General features: G+C 44.7%; 1 protein-coding gene across 10 annotated transcripts in view; it reads left to right on the forward strand.

The window, feature by feature from the left end:
• Window positions 1-2,046: 2,046 nt before the first annotated feature.
• Window positions 2,047-19,049, forward strand: part of MBNL2 (muscleblind like splicing regulator 2) — a 158,712-nt gene continuing 141,709 nt past the window's right edge. For 6 of the 10 annotated variants that reach the window (XM_054012319.1, XM_054012342.1, XM_054012275.1 and 3 more), the window contains exon 1: window positions 2,102-2,186. The gene's annotated coding sequence lies outside the window, so the exon portion shown is untranslated. Of the gene's footprint in view, window positions 2,187-15,120; window positions 15,155-17,161; window positions 17,222-19,049 lie in introns of those variants that run through there. The other 4 variants (XM_054012294.1, XM_054012359.1, XM_054012284.1 and 1 more) reach the window with 4 other exon arrangements.

Raw genomic sequence — 19,049 nt, forward strand, 5'->3', positions numbered from 1 at the left:
TGGCTTGTAAGCAAGTTTAATGCTTCATGCATATAACTTATGAAAAATGGCATCTCAGAAACATGGACAAAAGGAGTATGCAGTCTTGTTTCCTAGTTCTGTGATATTCCACAGAATTATCAGCAGTTGACGGTTTGCTAAGCCTTTATTCTGCCAGCCTTACATTTAGTTCCATGTGTGGGTTTTTTGCTGAAGAAAGAAATTAGTAAAATTACTAATAGTACTTGCTGGTAATGAAAGCTGAACGGAGTCCAATATAATCTACTGTGTGCAGAGGCTCATAGTTTCTGGAAGAATCTCATTCTGAGCTGAAGCTTTCCATGCTTGATTTGAGAAAAATCTCTTCAATCATCAAGTTATCTGAAAGCCTGGTCAACCCTAGTATGTTGAAAATGGCAGTTACACCTCAACTGTATAAATCTGCATAGCTCCAATGACTTCAATGGATCTGTGCTGACTTATACCAACTTGCCTGTAGCATGTAAATAAATAGTTCTTAATGAGGAAGGTTCACTTATATTTTGAGGCAAGGGTGGCGGGAAGAGACTGCATGCCTGCACTAACATAGACCTTGTTATGATCTGAGATATGATGCTGAGGAGACTGCAAGGGCTGTGGCAGCTGGCTTTTTGCCAACATCTTTTTGTGGTGAAAGTTTGGTCTACTGGTCTACATTCATCTTATGCCCAAGTTAGTAAAATCAGTACAACCCTCTTGTATGGAACTCTTAAAGTTATTTGTAAGAATGTCCACACAAGGGGGTTGGTTGCATGGTGCACAAACTGTGGAGGATATCACTATGGTGTCTCCTACAAACCCTTCAAAACCGGTGCCTTCAAAACTGCTTTTTACCACTAGGTAAAATATTAATGACACTACTAGCATTCCCCATTCTAAGTATCTGGTCTTAGTGGTAGCAATCTGATTAAACAAATAACGAGTAAAAGTATTTCATATTTGCCCTGTTTTCTCAAATTTACTACATATAATTTTTCAAAGTGGAAGACTATTTTGCACAAAACTGCTTTAGAGAAAGATGGGTTATTTTAAGAAAGCAAGAGGCAAAATTAATGAACCATACTCTAATAGCAATAAGCCTTATGACAGTGTGCATTAATAGCCTATTGGTGCATTTCACAGGCATTTCACATGCAGAACCTGCATGCCAAAACCCTACTGACTTATACCCTGGAGAGGCTTATTGCTATTTTAACAGTAAGTTGCTTTTTTGCAGTGACTTCACTTTCCCCCCATTTTAAAGAAGAAGAATAAAAGGGTGTTTGTCATTGGGTGGATTTTACAGTCTTGCTGGGTCTCAGTCCCTGTAGTTACTACATACTGGGAGTACTTCCCACTTCTTGCTCAACTTGGCCCCCATACTGCCACCGATCCCGGTTTCAGTGGGACTACTCAGGATAGGTTTCAGAGTAGCAGCCGTGTTAGTCTGTATCAGCAAAAAGAACAGGAGTACTTGTGGCACCTTAGAGACTAACAAATAATAAATTTGTTAGTCTCTAAGGTGCCACAAGTATTCCTGTTCTTTTTACTCAGGATAGTAAAGGTAAGCACGTGTGTGTTTCCAGGATCAGGGCCCAAGTGGTGAAGGGTGTGCTTGGGTACTGTAGGCACAGGATGGATGATGAGTGGCCAGTGAGGTCGGAACTACAGACCCATGGAAGAGCGCAGGTGAGAAATAGTTGAAGGGGGCTGTGCCGTGGTCCTTCCCCTCCCCGCCCCCCGCGAGGTTTGGGTCAGGTTGGGTGGGAGCCCCGCACCAGGGTATGCAGGGGCGGTGGCAGGGCGCTGGGGAGTGCCCCCTGGAGGCGGGGCGGTGGGTGGGTGATGGGGAAGCACGTCCTGGGGGGGCGCTGGGGAGCACACGCTCGAGGCGGGGCGGATGCAGCCTGTGCGAGTCCCTGGGGGGTGGGCGGCATGTTTGAGGGGTGCAGGGCAGGAGACGCAGTGTCGCTTTGGGGGAGGGAGGCGGAGTCACCGGGGGAGCTGCACCCTCCCCTCCGCGCACAGGGCGGGGTGGCCAGGCCCGGCCCAGCCTGGAGGCGCGTCGCTGGCGTGTGTGGAGCCGCCCCCGCCCGAGCAGCGAGCCGCGGCGGGAGAGAGGCGACAGCTCGCTCCGCGGTCGCCGGGCGGACACAGCCAGGGCCCCGCCGAGGTGCCGCCGCCAGCAGGTCAGAGGCGCCGCGGGCGGGGGCGGGCTGCATTAGTGGGGCATGGCCAGGGGGAGGCGCGGGTGGGTGCCGTGCGCGGGGGCAGCGAGGCGCCCAGGGGCTGGGGACGAGGGCACCGGCAGACGGGCCCGCAGCGCGCCGCGGGGCTGAACTGGTGCCCGGGTGCCGGGGCGGCTTTTTGTTCGCTTCGTTTGGGTGCCTGCGCTTGTTTGTCGCTCTGGCTCTGACGAGGCGCTGGGGCTCAGGTAGCGCTGCGAAACCCCACCCACCCCAGGCTCCGCTTTGCCTCCTGCGGCTCCCACGCTCCAGACGGGGAGACGTTGTCGGGCTTGCTGGGCTTCCGAATGACAACAAGGCAAGCGTGTGTCAGCTCTGCACCTGTGCAGGAAACTCGTGTCGGGAGGGAGGTTGACCCAGGGCCCTTCTCCAGCGCGTCCCCACCCCAGTGAGGAGTTACGGCTGAAGAGCGCTAAGTTGCCCTGCTTTGTTGACATGGGCAAGTACTTATCCTTAAACTTTGGTGTGTTTCCCACTTCTGTTCTAAGAACTTGGGCTGCCCCAGAGGTGGAAACCATTGAGACTGGAAGTTCTCTTTTAGTTACACAAAAAGAAGAACAGGAGTACTTGTGGCTCCTGTTCTTTTTGCGGATACAGACTAACACGGCTGTTACTCTGAAACCTTTAGTTACATAGGAGCTTCATGCTCTTCCTCCAAATGGGGAGAACTCTGCTTACTCCCTGTTATATGTGGTTCAGTGGCATTTGATAGTGCTGTTAACTCAGCATTTGGCACACTGCGCGTGGTAAAAAGTAGCAGTGAACAGAACTAATGTTTTTGTTTCTTCTGGAAGAGAAGATCTCTGATTAAGGCCTTGTTTACGTTAGCATTTTTCTTCAAATTTCTCACCATTGCAGTTCTGCTGCTGGCAGTAGTGGCTAGGTGGGCTTATGCAGAGTTCTTTTCAGAAGCCACTGGCACGTCTTAACTCATCTAGACTTGCCGTAATTAGCGTTAGACAATACTGTGGCTGAAACATCAGTGGCCTGTCTGTACTAGCTCTTCCTTTACGGCTACTGTACCTCTGGTAGAGCTGTGCTGGTGGGAGCGAAACAGTGGGAAGTTTGAATAAAAATGCTAGTTTGTAGTCACACCCTGAGAAACAGTGGGGAAAACACTTAAGTATCCCCCTCTTTTGCCAATTTATGTGCAGAAAGTCTGTAGATAGATAATATTGATTAGAAGGTGTCTTTTCACTTTTTAAAAAAAAATCTTTATTTTCAGTCAGTTTCTGTTTTGAGATGTTTTGTCTGTCAGTTTTAGACCTGTTCTACTCCTGACCACAAGTACAAATAACATCAATAATAATGCATACATATATTTGAAACAGCATGACCTACCTTGAGATATACTTTAACTGTAGTGTGAAACCATGCAGGGATAATCTAACTAGTGAGACTGTTTATGGTACTCGTTTCAAATTGCTGTATTTTGAAAGTAATACAGAATTATAATTAGTAGAATGTAATTTTTTTCTTAAATATATGTGACTCAGCTTGTAACTTTAAAACACTGTTCATAACATGGTGTGTGGATTAAAAAAATCCTTTTGATCCTCATTACCTATGGTTCTTGCATTGGGTTTTCTGACACTCAATGTGTATTTGAACACGGAAATGTCATCCAGGGGATACTGCCCTTGAAGAATGGTCTCTAGCATTGCTGTGCCAGGCTGATAGAAAACCTCTTTTACACCTGCTCTTAAAATGTGTTGACACTGTAGAGAAAAAAAATGTTCAGCATCAGCACTGCCAGTTTTGGAAACTATAGTGTAGACTGGGCGTCCGGCGTGGTGGTAAAAATATCTGCACACCGTCTGCCGTTCAGCTCGCACGTGCTGGCATTGGTGCTTGAAAAACTCAGTTTTTCTTAGTATTGTTCAGTGCCAGGTTGACATGTGTTTGAAGGATAAGAGAGCACCTAGTGGGACAAGAGCCGTTCTCTTCCTCTTCGATGATTACCATGAATGCCTTGGTTTGCTTCTATTATTCCAGGCTACTGGTATACAAGACTATTGTGCTTCAGCCACTGGCACTCACTATTGGTTATGTAGATCCTGATCCTGTATGTAGCTATAGGTGGCCTGACCCCTTGATTTCACTGCAGCTCTCCACAGGTGCATGGGTCTGCCTATGTTGAGCAGCTTGCAGCTTCAGGGCCACAGAATGGTCTGGCAGCCTGCTTGTTTTGCTATATTAGCATTGGTCTCCTCATGAGTGGAATGGCTGTGTGTGCAGCCTGACAGGTTGTACATTTGTAGGCCCAGCTGTGCTATTATGTGTGTAATCTCAACATAGTTTTCCTTCTGAAGTTTAATTCCTCTCTTCATCATCACAGTCTTTTTTCTTTCTTCACCTATTTTTAAAGTCAAGCAGACAATTGGGACAATCTGTCACAATCTGAAATTTTTGGGATTAAAGTGCTAGAAGTGGCATATGATTCATTATCTTCTTAACGTTTGGCTTTTATAGAATGAAGCCTGTAATGCTGAGATGGTTTGAAAAAAAAGTCTACTTATTGGTAAATCTTAGACGAAATTCCTGTCTACTACTACATCCACCCTCTTTCTGTAACTTTTTTGTACTTCTCTGCTGATTGGATAGTCTCTAGAATGGAGTTGTGTGGGCTGTAAATTTGGAATGAATTAGTTCAAAGGAAGAAAATATTCTTTCTACGCTGGCAGAGGAAGCTACTGCTGTTAAAAGTGAGATTATCACTTCAACAGTCTCTGAATCCAAGTGCTTAAGTGACTTCCAGCAGTTCACTGGTGTGACTTTCTTTAAAACATCATCAGCAAACATATATTTCTTGAATGGTTCACCCTTAGTTCTGTTTATTATAGTTGGCAGTATGGAGGGATGATTGCTGGATGTCCATGACGTAGCCAACTCCTCTTCTTCAGCAGTTAAGGTTTGACCCTGGTACCGAGTATTGAGAATATTTGCAAGAAAATGAGCTGGAGATAGTGCTTGTCTCTTTTTTTTTTTAATGCTTATAATTTAACTCTGTCATTGCATATTTCTCTTTTTAAAGATCTCACTCAGTTCCTTCTAAATTTCAACAGCATCAGCAATAAAGCAGCTATTTCCCTGCATTTTGTTCAAGGCTACAGAAATAGGCTTCAGGGTACTCAGCATGTGTTTAACATTTCTCTTAAGGCCAGTGTTGAGAGCTTTGGCTATGATAGTGCCATCTATTTTTTCATGATTTTGTTCACAAACTGTTGTCAGATTAGGCCAGTTCTTGATATAGTGCTCAAAACAGTCCACTACTGAGTTCTATCACATGTTTTGTGGGAGAGTTAGCTGGTTCCTCCCACTTTTTTCAGAACAGCTGCTGCAAAGTGGTTGTTTCGGAAGTATTTTGTAATTTCAACAGCGTTAGCCTTTATTTCTGGAACACTGAAGTCTTTGGCGAGGAGGTGCATCAAATGAGCACAGCTACTGTATGTTATTAGCTCGGGACTCTCTCTTCTAAATAATTTCTTCACATCTTGGATACATTTGCAGCATTGTCTGTGACCAAGCTGCGTACTAGACATTTGAATTTTTTTTCATGGTTTGTTATAGCTTTTACTGCTACTTCTTGTAGCAGTGTGCATTCGGCTATGTGCATTTCCTGATGTATCAATTGTTTCTGTAAGGAAGATCTTCCCTTCTTCTATTGTCACACAAGCACATACAACAGGATCATTGTGGACATTGCTCCACCCATCAAGACTCAGGTTAACAATTACCCTCTAGACCAGGGGTTGGCAACCTTTCAGAAATGTTGTGCCGAGTCTTCATTTATTCACTCTAATTTAAGGTTTCGTGTGCCAGTAATACAATTTAACGTTTTTAGAAGGTCTCTTTCTACAAGACTATATTACATAACTAAACTATTGTTGTATGTAAAGTAAATAAGATTTTTAAAATGTTTAAGAAGCTTCATTTGAAATTAAATTAAAATGCAGAGCCCCCCAGACCGATGGCCAGGACCTGGGCAGTGTGAGTGCCACTGAAAATCAGCTCGCATGCCGCCTTCGGCATGTGTGCCATAGGTTGCCTACCCCTGCTCTAGACCTTTTGCACACTGCTCAATTTCTCTTTCATACACTTTATCCAGCAATTTGCCTGCAACATCCGCTTTGTTGGGTGGACTGTATCCTGTTCTTAATGACTGAACCATATTAATAAAGTGTGGGTTCTCAATCATATGGAAAGGAGAGTTTGTTGCATAAACAACCGGGCAATTTTTTCATCAATTACCTCTTTTTGTAATCTGCTGGTTCTTATCACAAACTTATCTATGGTTGTTTCTGGATGATGGAGTTTTTTTTTTTTCTTTTTGCTACAGGTGATATACTGTGGCTATGTGACATACATGATGTGACTGAAACACTATCATTGGCAGATAACTCTGAAACTATAGAAAATGATGGTGATTTTGAAGATGGATAGTCTTCAGAATCCTGTATGTTGAGGATGGAGTCTCCTAAACAAAATAAGTCAATGCAAGTTATTTAATTATTATAACTTATTGCATTCAGTGACATGCAGTACTGCTTTAAAGGTGAAATTGTAAAAGGAAGATCTGCCTATTTCAGCTATTTATCTTTTATCACAACTGCATCTAAAATGATAGTACCATAGAGTAACAACTATATTTTTTGCTCAAACATGAGAATTCAAGAATAGTCCAGAAGGACGACAGGCAGTCCTTAAGAAAGAAGTATGAAATAAAAATGTTTACCAACCTGAAGATCCTGCATGTTCAGACATGTTCCTTTCATCATCTTCAACGCAGCTTCCTCCTGAGAAGGAACACTTCTCATGATGTTGTTTTATCTGGGCAACCAGGCCTTACATTTCTTTGTTGTGCTGTTTGCATATTGTGTGCATGCCTGTCTTACCCCCAGGTAGAGGAACTTCATTAAAATATTCCCAACTGGGTCTCTTTTACGGCCTGCTGCCATTGTAGGTTTTCCCTTGTAGTGAGAGAATGGTATGGTAGATCTCAAATCAATGAAGGCTATACGCAGAAAGACCTCAAGCCTTGTGGAATATGCTGCTCAAACATCAGGGGGGTAACCGTGTTAGTCTGAATCTGTAAAAAGCAACAGAGGGTCTTGTGGCACCTTTAAGACTAACAGATAGAAGTGAGATTCTTACCCACGAAAGCTTATGCTCCCAATACTTCTGTTAGTCTTAAAGGTGCCACAGGACCCTCTGTTGCTGCTCAAACAGTTTCATTTTTGTTTCTACTGCCTGTCCCTCCCTTCTCACATTTATCTCCAGACTTCTCCTTGTCCAGATCAATTCCACCCTCAACAATCTTCTATTCATTGAACTTTTTGAAACTTTTCACTTTAGAAAGATGTAAGGGATTGAGTCTGTGTACACAAATTTGCAGAGGGACAATAGGGTTGAGGTCTGTTATTTCTCACCTCTATATATTATTTATTTTAAAACTTTTTTGCTGTTAGCAAGCATGTTATCTCTGGAGACACAAATCCACAGTTTAAGAACTACAAAACTAAGCATCTCTGATAGTGCTCAGTCTAGAAGATATCGAGTCCCATTGGGTAGATAGAAAGATTTAACCAAAATAATCTATACAGAAGCCCCTGGAGCCCCATAAAGTTGGGTCCCTAATCCATGAACTATTATAACTCATTTACAAAATTTTTCTTAAACATTATATGAATATATTGTCTCATACTATAGAATTAGAATTTATAATCCCTATTCCATGATGAGATATATTTAAGATATAATGTATCTTAATTAAAACTATCTTTAGATAGGTTTTTTCCTCAAAAAGCATTTTATCAAAAAAATCTGATTGAAATAAAAGAAATCTATTTTTTTTTAAATAATTGATTTTTATCCACCATGGCCTCCTTGCCCCCTCTCTGCTTAGTGCTGCAAACTCAGCTGTTGGGAGGAATTCATTTCTAAGGCCATGGCTACACTTGCAGATGTAGAGCGCTGTGAATTAAACCCACTTTCGGAGAGCGCAGTAGGGAAAGTGCTGCAGTCTGTCCACACTGATAGCTGCTTGCGCAGTTGCGTGGCCACATTTGCGGCACTTGCAGTGGCATTGGGAGCGGTGCATTATGGGCAGCTATCCCAGCATGCAAGTGACTGCAATGTGCTTTTCAAGTGGGGGTGGTGTGGAGTGTGACAGGGAGTATGTTGTGTGTATGTGGGGGGGAGAGAGAGTGGGTTTTTGGGGGGCTGAGAGCATGTCAGCATGCTGTCTTGTAACTTCAGACAGCAGGAGACCCCTCCCCCCCCCGCCTCTTTCACACACAGCATTCCACGCTAATCTCTCTCGGAGCACACTTATCTGTCTCGGAGCAGATAAGCAGCCGTCTGTCAGAAACGGAGCTTTCAGATGGCATATCCGCATTCCTACAGTGTGTTCAAAACAATGAGAAGAGTGGCCACTTAAGTCAAGGGGATTATGGGATGTTTCCGGAGACTGATCAGAGCGCAGTAATGCAACACCTTGTCCACACTGGTGCTGCAGTGCTCCAGCAGGGGTGCAGCAAACATTATTCCACTCGCCGAGGTGGAGTACCAGCAGCGCTGCAGCCGCGGAGTCTACGTGCCTTGCCAGTGTGGATGGGTAGTGAGCTAGTGTGCCCGGGGCTCCTTTATTCTGCTGTAATTTGCCAAGCCCTAAGACTCCTCTTCACTGGAGGGGGGTAGTAAATAACAAAGTCTTTTGTCCTCTTTAATGTTCCACTCTAGTACATCTGGTGTCAATGTCCCATCCTTGTGGGGAAGCACATGACACCTTCTGTTGGAGATCAGCATTTCACAGTAGTTAATGTTTCTTTCCTGTCTGGTGATTTATAGTTACTGGGGGTCACAATGCAAACACTCAAATATTACCTTATAATATGGGATACAGATGTTAGAAGTGAGATTAATACATGCAGCAATTTACAAGCATTCCATAAATTCCTAAGCATTAAATGCATTCTTAGGCCTAGTCTACACTATGACTTTAATTCGGATTTAGCAGCGTTAAATCGAATTAACCCTGCACCCGTCCACACAACGAAGCCATTTATTTCGAAATAAAGGGCTCTTTAAATCGATTTCTGTACTCCACCCCGACGAGCGGAGTAGCGCCAAAATCGATATTGTCATTTCGAATTAGGGTTAGTGTGGCCGCAATTCGATGATATTGGCCTCCGGGAGCTATCCCACAGTGCACCATTGTGACCGCTCTGGACAGCAATCTGAACTCGGATGCACTGGCCAGGTAGACAGGAAAAGCCCCGCGAACATTTGAATTTCATTTTCTGTTTGCCCAGCGTGGAGAGCACAGGTGACCACAGATAGCTCAGCTCATCAGCACAGGTAACCATGCAGGCCGATAATCGAAAAAGAGCACCAGCATGGACCGTACGGGAGATACTGGATCTGATCGCTATATGGGGAAAGGATTCAGTGCTAGCAGAACTTCGTTAGAAAAGACAAAATGCCAAAACTTTTGAAAAAATCTCCAAGGGCATGATGGAGAGAGACCACAATAGGGACTCAGATCAGTGCCGCGTGAAAGTCAAGGAGCTAAGACAAGCCTATCAAAAAACAAAGGAGGCAAATGGTCGCTCCGGGTCAGAGCCGCGGACATGCCGCTTCTATGCCAAGCTGCATGCAATTCTAGGGGGGGCCGCCACCACTACCCCACCTCTGACCGTGGATTCCGAGGTGGGGATAATCTCATCAGCTACACCTGAGGATTCTGCGGACGGGGAAGAGGAGGAGGAGGAGGAGGAGGACGAGCTTGTGGAGAGCACCCAGCACTCCGTTTTCCCCAACAGCCAGGATCTTTTTCTCAGCCTGACTGAAGTACCCTCCCAAGCCAATATCCAAGACCATGACCCCATGGAAGGGACCTCAGGTGAGTTTACCTTTTAAAATATAAAACTTGCTTTTAAAGCAAGCGTTTTTTAATGATTACTTTGCCCTGAGGACTTGGGATGCATTCGCAGCCAGTACAGCTACTGGAAAAGTCCGTTAACGTGTCTGGGGATGGAGCGGAAATCCTCCAGGGACATCTCCATGAAGCTCTCCTGGAGGTACTCCAAAAGCCTTGCCACAAGGTTTCTGGGCAGTGGAGCCTTATTCCGTCCTCCATGGTAGGACACTTGACCACGCCATGCTTGCAGCAAGTAATCTGGTATCATTGCATGACAAAGCCTGGCAGCGTATGGTCCCGGTGTTTGCTGGCATTCAAGCAACATCCGTTCTTTATCTCGCTGTGTAATCCTCAGGAGAGTGATATCGCTCATGGTAACCTGGTTGAAATATGGGAATTTAATTAAGGGGACAGAGGTGGCCGTTCCTACTGGGCTGTTTGCCTGTGGCTGAAAAGAAATCCTTCCCTGCAGTTAGCCAAGCGCGGGGGGGGATTGGCCCTGAGCTTTTCGCGTTTGGCTAGCAGGGATCTTCCCTGATACCAGCCATGCGGTGGGGGGAGGGCTAAAGCGATCATTCCAGAGAACTGGATGTGGGGGGTTAGTTTGTTTGCTGCTGCTGAAGGTTAACAGGAAAACCGCAGCAGTCAACGGGCTTTGCTTGGTATGTGGGAAAGGAGGGCGCAGAAGCCGAAAGACAGTGGCTTACCATGACCGCATGCAAGCTCAATTCTGTTGCCCAGACCTGCGTCTGTGATCTCTAACACCAAAGCCACAGGCACTCAATATTAAGATGGAAAATGCGACCTTGTACTGGAATCAAGTGCTATGTAATGTGAATAGTGTTGTTCACTATGAAAGAGTATAAGCATTGTTCTGTAAAATGTATCATTTAAAAAACTTCTCTCCTTTTTTTCAACCCTCCCTCCAGCAGCTGCAAATTTTTCAAGCCTCCCTCCTCCGTCCCGAAGGCTATCTCAGATAAGGCGGCGGAGGAAGAGGACGTGAGACGAGATGTTCACGGAAATAATGGAATGCACCTGCAATGAAAGAGCTTATTTGAATGAGTGGAAGGACACGGTATCTAAATTTAAGAAAGATGCCAGTGAACGTGAGGTCATGAGGGACGCTCGAGATGAGAGGTGGCAGGCTGCAACGCTGGGGCTGTTGCGTGAGCAAACGGATGTGCTCCGGCATCTGGTGGAGCTTCAGGAACGGCAGCAGGATAACAGACTGCCGCTGCAGCCGCTGTATAACCTCCCTCCCCCCTCACCATGTTCCATAGCCTCCTCACCCAGACGTGTAAGAACACGGGGGGGGGGGGGGGGGGAGGCTCCGTGCACCCTCCCACTCCACCCCAGTGGACAGCCCAACCAAAAGGCTGTCATTATATTGAATTTTTTCAGTGGCTTTTACTTCCCTCCTATCCTCCTCCCAAACCTCACCCAGATTACCTTGTCGGTTCTCTCTCTATGTTTATAATCAATTAATAAAGAATACATGATTTTTAAACGATAGTGACTTTATTTCCTTTGAAAGCAAGCTGGGGGAAGGGGGAGGGTGGGTCCCTTATACAGAATGAGTCAATAAAGTGTGTGGGTTTTCATGAAGGAGAAACAAACAGAAATTTCACATTAGCCTGGCCAGTCATGAAACTGGTTTTCAAAGCTTCTCTGATGCACAGCGCTTCCTGGTGTGATCTTCTAATTGCCCTGGTGTCTGGCTGCGCGTAATCAGCAACCAGGCGATTTGCCTCAGCCTCCCACCCTGCCATAAAGGTCTCCCCCTTACTTTCACAGAGATTGTGGAGCACACAGCAAGCAGAAATATCAATGGGGATATTGGTTTGGCTGAGATCTGAGCGAGTCAATAACGATCGCCAGAGACCTTTTAAACAGCCAAATGCACATTCTACCACCATTCTGCACTTGCTCAGCCTGTAGTTGAACAGCTCCTGACTCCTGTCCAGGCTGCCTGTGTATGGCTTCATCAGCCATGGCATTAAGGGGTAGGCTGGGTCCCCAAGAATAACTATTGGCATTTCAACATCCCCAACGGTCATTTTCTGGTCCGGGAAGTAAGTCCCTTGCTGCAGCCATTTAAATAGATTAGTGTTCCTGAAGACGCGAGCGTCATGAACACTTCCCGGCCAGCCGACGTTGATGTTGGTGAAACGTCCCTTGTGATCCACAAGTGCTTGCAGCACCATTGAAAAGTACCACTTGCAGTTTATGTACTGGGTACCCTGGTGCTCCGGTGCCAAGATAGGGATATGGGTTCCATCTATCGCCCCACCACAGTTAGGGAATCCATTGCAGCAAAGCCATCCACTATGACCTGCACATTTCCCAGAGTCACTACCTTTCGTAGCAGCACCTCAGTGATTGCTTTGGCTACTTGCATCACAGCAGCCCCCACAGTAGATTTGTCCACTCCAAATTGATTCCCGACTGACCGGTAGCTGTCTGGCGTTGCAAGCTTCCACAGGGCTATCGCCACTCGCTTCTCAACTGTGAGGGCTGCTCTCATCTTGGTAATCTGGCGCTTCAGGGCAGGGGAAAGCAAGTCACAAAGTTCCATGAAAGTGCCCTTACGCATGCAAAAGTTTCGCAGCCACTGGGAATCATCCCACACCTGCAACACTATGTGGTCCCACCAGTCTGTGCTTGTTTCCCGGGCCCAGAATCGGCGTTCCACGGCTATAACCTGCCCCATTAACAGCATGATCTCCAAAGCACTGGGTCCCGCGGTTTGATAGAATTCCATGTCCATATCCTCATCACTCTCGCTGCCGGAGCCTACTCCTCACCGCCTGGTTTTGCAGGTTCTGGTTCAGCATAAACTGCACGATAACGTGTGAGGTGTTTACAATGTTCATGACTGCTGTCTTGAGCTGAGCGGGCTCCATGCTTGCTGTGGTATGGCGTCTGCACTATTCACCCAGGAAAAAGGCGCGAAATGGTTGTCTGCCGTTGCTTCCCTGGAGAGGGGGGAGGATATACCCAGAACCACCCATGACAGTGTTTTTGGCCCCATCAGGCATTGGGATCTCAACCCAGAATTCCAGTGGGTGGAGGAGACTGCGGGAACTATGGGATAGCTACCCACAGTGCAGTGCTCCAGAAATCGACGCTAGCCCCGGTACATGGATGCACACCACCGAATTAATGTGCTTAGTGTGGCCGCATACATTCGACTTTATACAATCTGTTTCCAAAATTCGAATTATGTAAATTCGGATTAATCCTGTAGTGTAGACATACCCTTATAGTTAAAATAGGTATTAGAATTATACCAAGACACAGATGAGCCACTTTGGTTCCAACAACGTATTTGTCGTGTTCAGTGGAGAGGACCTTGGCATAAGTTGGCATGTGGTCTGCCAGCATCACATGTACAGTCTGATTTTATTTTAGGTTAGACATGTTCTCTCATTAACTGCCACCATGGCCTCATTCATTAATACCTTGATTGTGTATATTAACTGCTTCTAAGCCAACCTCTCTGCTTGCTGAGGAAAGTCTGTCAGTGCCTGTTGGGACACTACTAGAGTGTTTCAGAATCAAGAGACCTTGCAGCAGAATTTGGGTCCAAACTAACCTGCCTAGAAAAACTCAGAGCCTTGCACATAGGTATTAAATCTGTAAAGTATCTTATCAGAGTAGAACCCCACTTAAATCTTTCTTTAAATGATTCCTACAACACCATAATCATTTTTACTACTCTTCTCTGAATTGTTTCCAGTTTGTTGATAGCTTTTTGATGCTGAAGTGCTCAGAGAAGATGTGAATGCAGTAGTCAATAGCAGAGATGAAAATAACGTGGAAGCTGTTTTTTCAACACTGGTAGACCCCCAGCTGCGCCTACTCTCCCCATCCCCCTGATATCAGTTTAAATTGTGCTTGTGTGTATTTTTTTCTAGAGTATATAAAAATAAAACTTTCGCACTTTTCTTATTAGCTACTTTTATAATACCTTTTTCACAAGAGCGTCATGTAGTATCTTAGTGAAACCACTTAGATGTGTGTGTAATTTTTACATGCTTCCAGTGGTAAGTCATAGAGGTCTGATTCTGATCTGTTGATGTTAGATATTGTGAAGGGCACCCTAGAAACATCTAAGCACCATATATATGTGATCAAGATAAAGCTGTGAATTTTGTCTCTCCCAACTTTAGCAGTTTTTTGTTTGCTATGGGGGTTTGGTGTATGTGCATATGTAATCCTTCATCTTTCCTTATTGCAGAAAAGCTTTTGCAAAATGTTGAGTCTTGTAGTGTACTCTGAAAACTGTCATGCTTAGACTCTGCCTTATTCACTTCAGTAGATTTTCCATGGTTGAGTGTTCCTGACCCAGCATGCCTTATTTGTGTCTTTCAAGAGCTTCACCTTTGGCAGCAGGATTGTCCCAGAGGAGTGCAGCTCAGTAGATAGGTGACTTCTCATGTAGACTGGTCCCAGCACGTTGACTGTCTTAAACATTAAGACAGATTGGTACTAGGAGTTGAAGAGTGCACAGCATCAGTGTGATATGTTCTTTAGAGCTTTCAGCTAAGGAGGTGGGTGGTTGCATTCTAAACAAGTTAGACTTCCTGTATAGGCTTCACTTTCAGCCCGATTCATTGGGTTACAATAGTTAGTGTCTTGATTAGCTTCTTGGTGTTGCTCTTCTCACTAGCAACACTTAATATTTGTTTTCAAGTTGAGCTAATGACCTTTTCTTGAGAGATTTTCTCTGGTAGGCACTCTTAATAACCTTGTGACTCTGTCTGCTGAGATGATATAAAAGCAGTATTGTCAGAATGTTCTTGACAATGGTGTCTGTTGCATCTCAACTTTACTATTCTATATATGTTCTTGTATATCACTCATCACCATAGTATCTGAATGCCTTCCAGTAATGCATTAAACAACATGACTAACATCCATCATATGTTTCTTCTCTCATCCTCTTCTTAGGGGAGAAGTGTGTGCAGTGGAGTGTCTTGTTTCGGTAGGTATTTAAAAAAATACACAGCAACATGTACATGTTTTTATTATTTGTTTTAGAGAAATGCACCTTACACTTGGAGCAGAAGCTGGTGAGGTTTGTGATGGTCCTTAGTTCCTGGGGTAGTCTTAGGGAGGGGGCCGTAATGAGGTGATGGTCTGACAGTGTCCAATGGAGGGGGTGGGATTTAGTGTTCTCAGTATTGACATCTACACTGAAGATCAGGTCCAGGGTATGACCTGTGAAAGTCCTGTATCTTATAACTATCAAAGTGCTTTTTTCTCAGAGGTAGCTATCAGGTTGTTAGAAGGGGATATCCAAATTAGTGGCCCCGGCCATTGATGAGGAATTCTATTTAATTAATTAAATTTATTTTTAGGGCGAGTGGAAGAAGCAGAAAATATAGAGGAGGTAGAAAACTTAATGTAGGGAAGGAAAGGGTTAGGAAATAGAGCCCATCCATTTGGAGAACTCCGTTGAGGGGGTAAATCTCTCTTTTGTAATCCTAACAGGTAGTGAATGAAGTATTACATGAATTTTGACTCTAAGATACAATTTTTCATAATATACGTTTTGGTAGCGGTGGAATTAAATCTTAGGCCACATCTACACTACCACTTATGGAAAAAACACCCCCCCTCAGCGACATAAATTTCACTGGCATATGTGGTAGTGTGCACAGTGCTATGTCAGCAGGACATAGCTACTACCGCTCGTTGGGGAGTGGTTTAATTACGTTGATGGGAGAGTTCTTCTCCGTCGGCATAGAGTGGCTACATGAGAGACCTTACAGCAGGACAGCTGCACTGATAAAGTTATCCCATTGTAAGGTCTCTAGTGTAGACATAGCCTTAGTATAAACTATATGGGCCATACTGTCATCACAGATGTAGCTATCCCAGGTCTGCTGCTTGTACTGCTGACATGTTATATTGACTCTACTTCCTTGGTCTTTGTAGCTTTTACTTTACTTCTTTGGTGCAAAACATTCCTGTTGTTTTTGCAGAGTCATCTCTTATCTATTGGTAGGTCTGCACTTATGACAGAGTGTAGAATACCAATGCTGCAAACCCAGCCAGCACAGATATAAATAGCAGCATAGATGATGAGGCACTGCTTAGTCCAGGGGTAGGCAACCTATGGCATGCATGCCAAAGGCGGCACGCAAGCTGATTTTCAGTGGCACTCACACTGCCCGGGTCCTGGCCACTGGTCCGGGAGGCTCTGCATTTTAATTTAATTTTAAATGAATGTTTAAATCTTAAACATTTTAAAAACCTTATTTACTTTACATACAACAATAGTTTAGTTATAAGACTTATAGAAAGAGACCTTCTAAAAACGTTAAAATGTATTACTGGCACGCGAAACCTTAAATTAGAGTGAATAAATGAAGACTCGGCACACCGCTTCTGAAAGATTGCCGACCCCTAGCTTACTCCAATAGTGCCCTAGATGCCAGAACCCTGGGGTGTACCCCCTACTCTGCTCTGTACATGCCCAGGCAGTGCTGCTCAGGTCTACACTGCTATTTTTAGCGATGTCTTGGAGACATTCCAAAATTAACACCTAGTTTATTTAAATGAAGGTAATTCATAACCTCCATTGCAGGCAAATACTGCTCTCTCTGCATAGCCTTGGGGGCCATCATGTAGAATCAACATAATTTTTGCTTCCCAAGATGTGGAGCTGGAATCGGGGAGCCCATGCAGCAGATACACATGCTCTGAAAACTAAAGGGATCGTATGGTGTACAGCTAAGGGGATTTTAGGGGTGGGAGCCAGCAGATCCTCCTGTTAGATGGATTCATCAGTTTTTTTTCTTCCTGTATCTGGTTTGAATAGAAGCAGAGGGCTGAGGCGAAGGTGGTTTTCAGGAAGAACCTCTCACTATACAACTCTGTTGTTCAGTAGGGTGAGGATCCGGAATATAGACAGTTCACACCTTTGCATTGTTTTCAGATGTCCGTCTGTCAACCTGTCGTGGAACAGGGTAACACTCACAATAAGCTCATATTCAGCTGAGGCAGCATCAGGCTTATTCCGAGAACACAACACAGCACCTAATGGGTAAGGAGCAGCTTTTGTGTTGAGCAGACACTGAGTGGCACTAGATAAATTCTTACATATCAGGTATGGAATGGCCTCTTGTGGGCAACACCCAATATGGGGTGAGCTATACCAATTCAATTACAAACCCTGCACTGGCTGTGTGAGTTCCTTACAGGACCCAGGAAGACAACATTACGGGCTTCTCTATAGGGGGATTTAGTTTGTACTGAGTTGGCGGACAGTAGGTGGTGCACAATATATAGGCATGCTAATAGGGCGTACCTAGGAAAGCTGTACTCTCTTTCAGTTTGCATCATTGTGTACACACAGCAGGGGCTTGGTGTGCACTAAGCATGCGGCATTTCGAGAGGGTATTCGCAAAATGCTTTACTTTGCTACTGAGCTCTGTGCATTCTGGGTTTTTTTTCTCACTGTGTGTTGTGGGATAATGTAATGGAGGTCAATGAAACTCTGAGATTTGGGGTCAAACTCCAAAAAATCCACTCTCTGTCTCATACTTCCTGCCTTTTTGGGTTGGCTAGTACCATTTTTGAATTGCTGTCATGGAGAAATAGATGACTGGGGCTATTGTCATGCAGGTGTGTGCTGCCATGCAGAAGGTACTGTTTCACTGGTTTATGAAGTTTGGTGATGCACAGGAGATTGACTGCTTTTCATGGATGGAGTTCCCAAATTGTATTGGGGTAATCGATGAGACACATGTGTGCCTATCATTTGCCCCCACATTTGGCTTCGGAGTTTATAACCAGACAGGGGTATTTCTCCATGGTGCTCCAAGGCCTGGCTGACCACTGCAGCAGGTTTACAAACCTAAATGTAGGGTAGTTGGCAAAGGTCCACGATGCTAGGATCTTTCGGAATTCACGCTTGTTTACCTTAATGCATAATGGATAGTTTGCTCCCAGGATCACTATGCATATTAATGGTGTGGAGATTGCTCTGGTTATCTGGGGAGACCAGTTTATCCTCTGTTTTTGTAGCTAATAAAGTAATTTACAGACCACGGAGACAGAAGGCAGTAATGATCGTGTGCATAGTTGCAGAATGACAGCGGAATGGGCATTTGGCCATCTGAACGCAAGGCAGTACTGTCTTATGGCTAGACATAAATTTATGGTACAACAAAGTTTTCCCTAAGGTTATATCTCTGTGTTGTATTTTTGCATAGTATTTGTGAGAGTAAGGGGGAGAGTCTTAACAGTGGGTGGGAGGCTGAGGAGTGCAGAGACTTGTTTGGTGGTATGAGCAGCCATCAAGGCTTCTGCCAGAAAGCATAAACCACTACGGCAATTCTGTTAGGGGTGTCTTGTTCTTTCTTTTTCAGGCCCCAGGCTCAAATGTGGAAATGTATGTCCAGCACTTATCCCGGTTGTGGGGTTGGTGCTGGGAGCAGTGTTGGATCGTGAGCATTGGAGTTGCTTTCATTGGTCGCAGAAGTAGCATGTTGTTGCACTGTGTATCTTGTGTCTGTGCTTTTGTACTTCTGTAAAAACCTATGAGTTGCGAACATTTGTTTCTTGTTTCATGCCCTGCAGAGTCTTTGTGACTTTTTAATGTTTTTATTGCACAAGTGATGCCGGTACATAACAGCCAAAATAATACTTGGAAAATGTTACAAATTTGCTCATCGTGATTGTATCAACATGAAACACAGCTTTAATGTGAAGAAGTCTGAAATTCAAATAAAGAATGATGGAGGGGGGCAGCACACAACAATGGGTGGGAGGCACGCTCCTGTTCTCAGGTGAGTGAATGTCTTACTTTTGCTGGTTCATGTTTTTCTGGAGTTGGGGCTCAAAGTTGCCAAGTGCATTGTATGGCTTGA

Source organism: Malaclemys terrapin, chromosome 1, assembly GCF_027887155.1.
Source record: "Malaclemys terrapin pileata isolate rMalTer1 chromosome 1, rMalTer1.hap1, whole genome shotgun sequence".
Classification (NCBI taxonomy): Eukaryota; Metazoa; Chordata; order Testudines; family Emydidae; genus Malaclemys; species Malaclemys terrapin.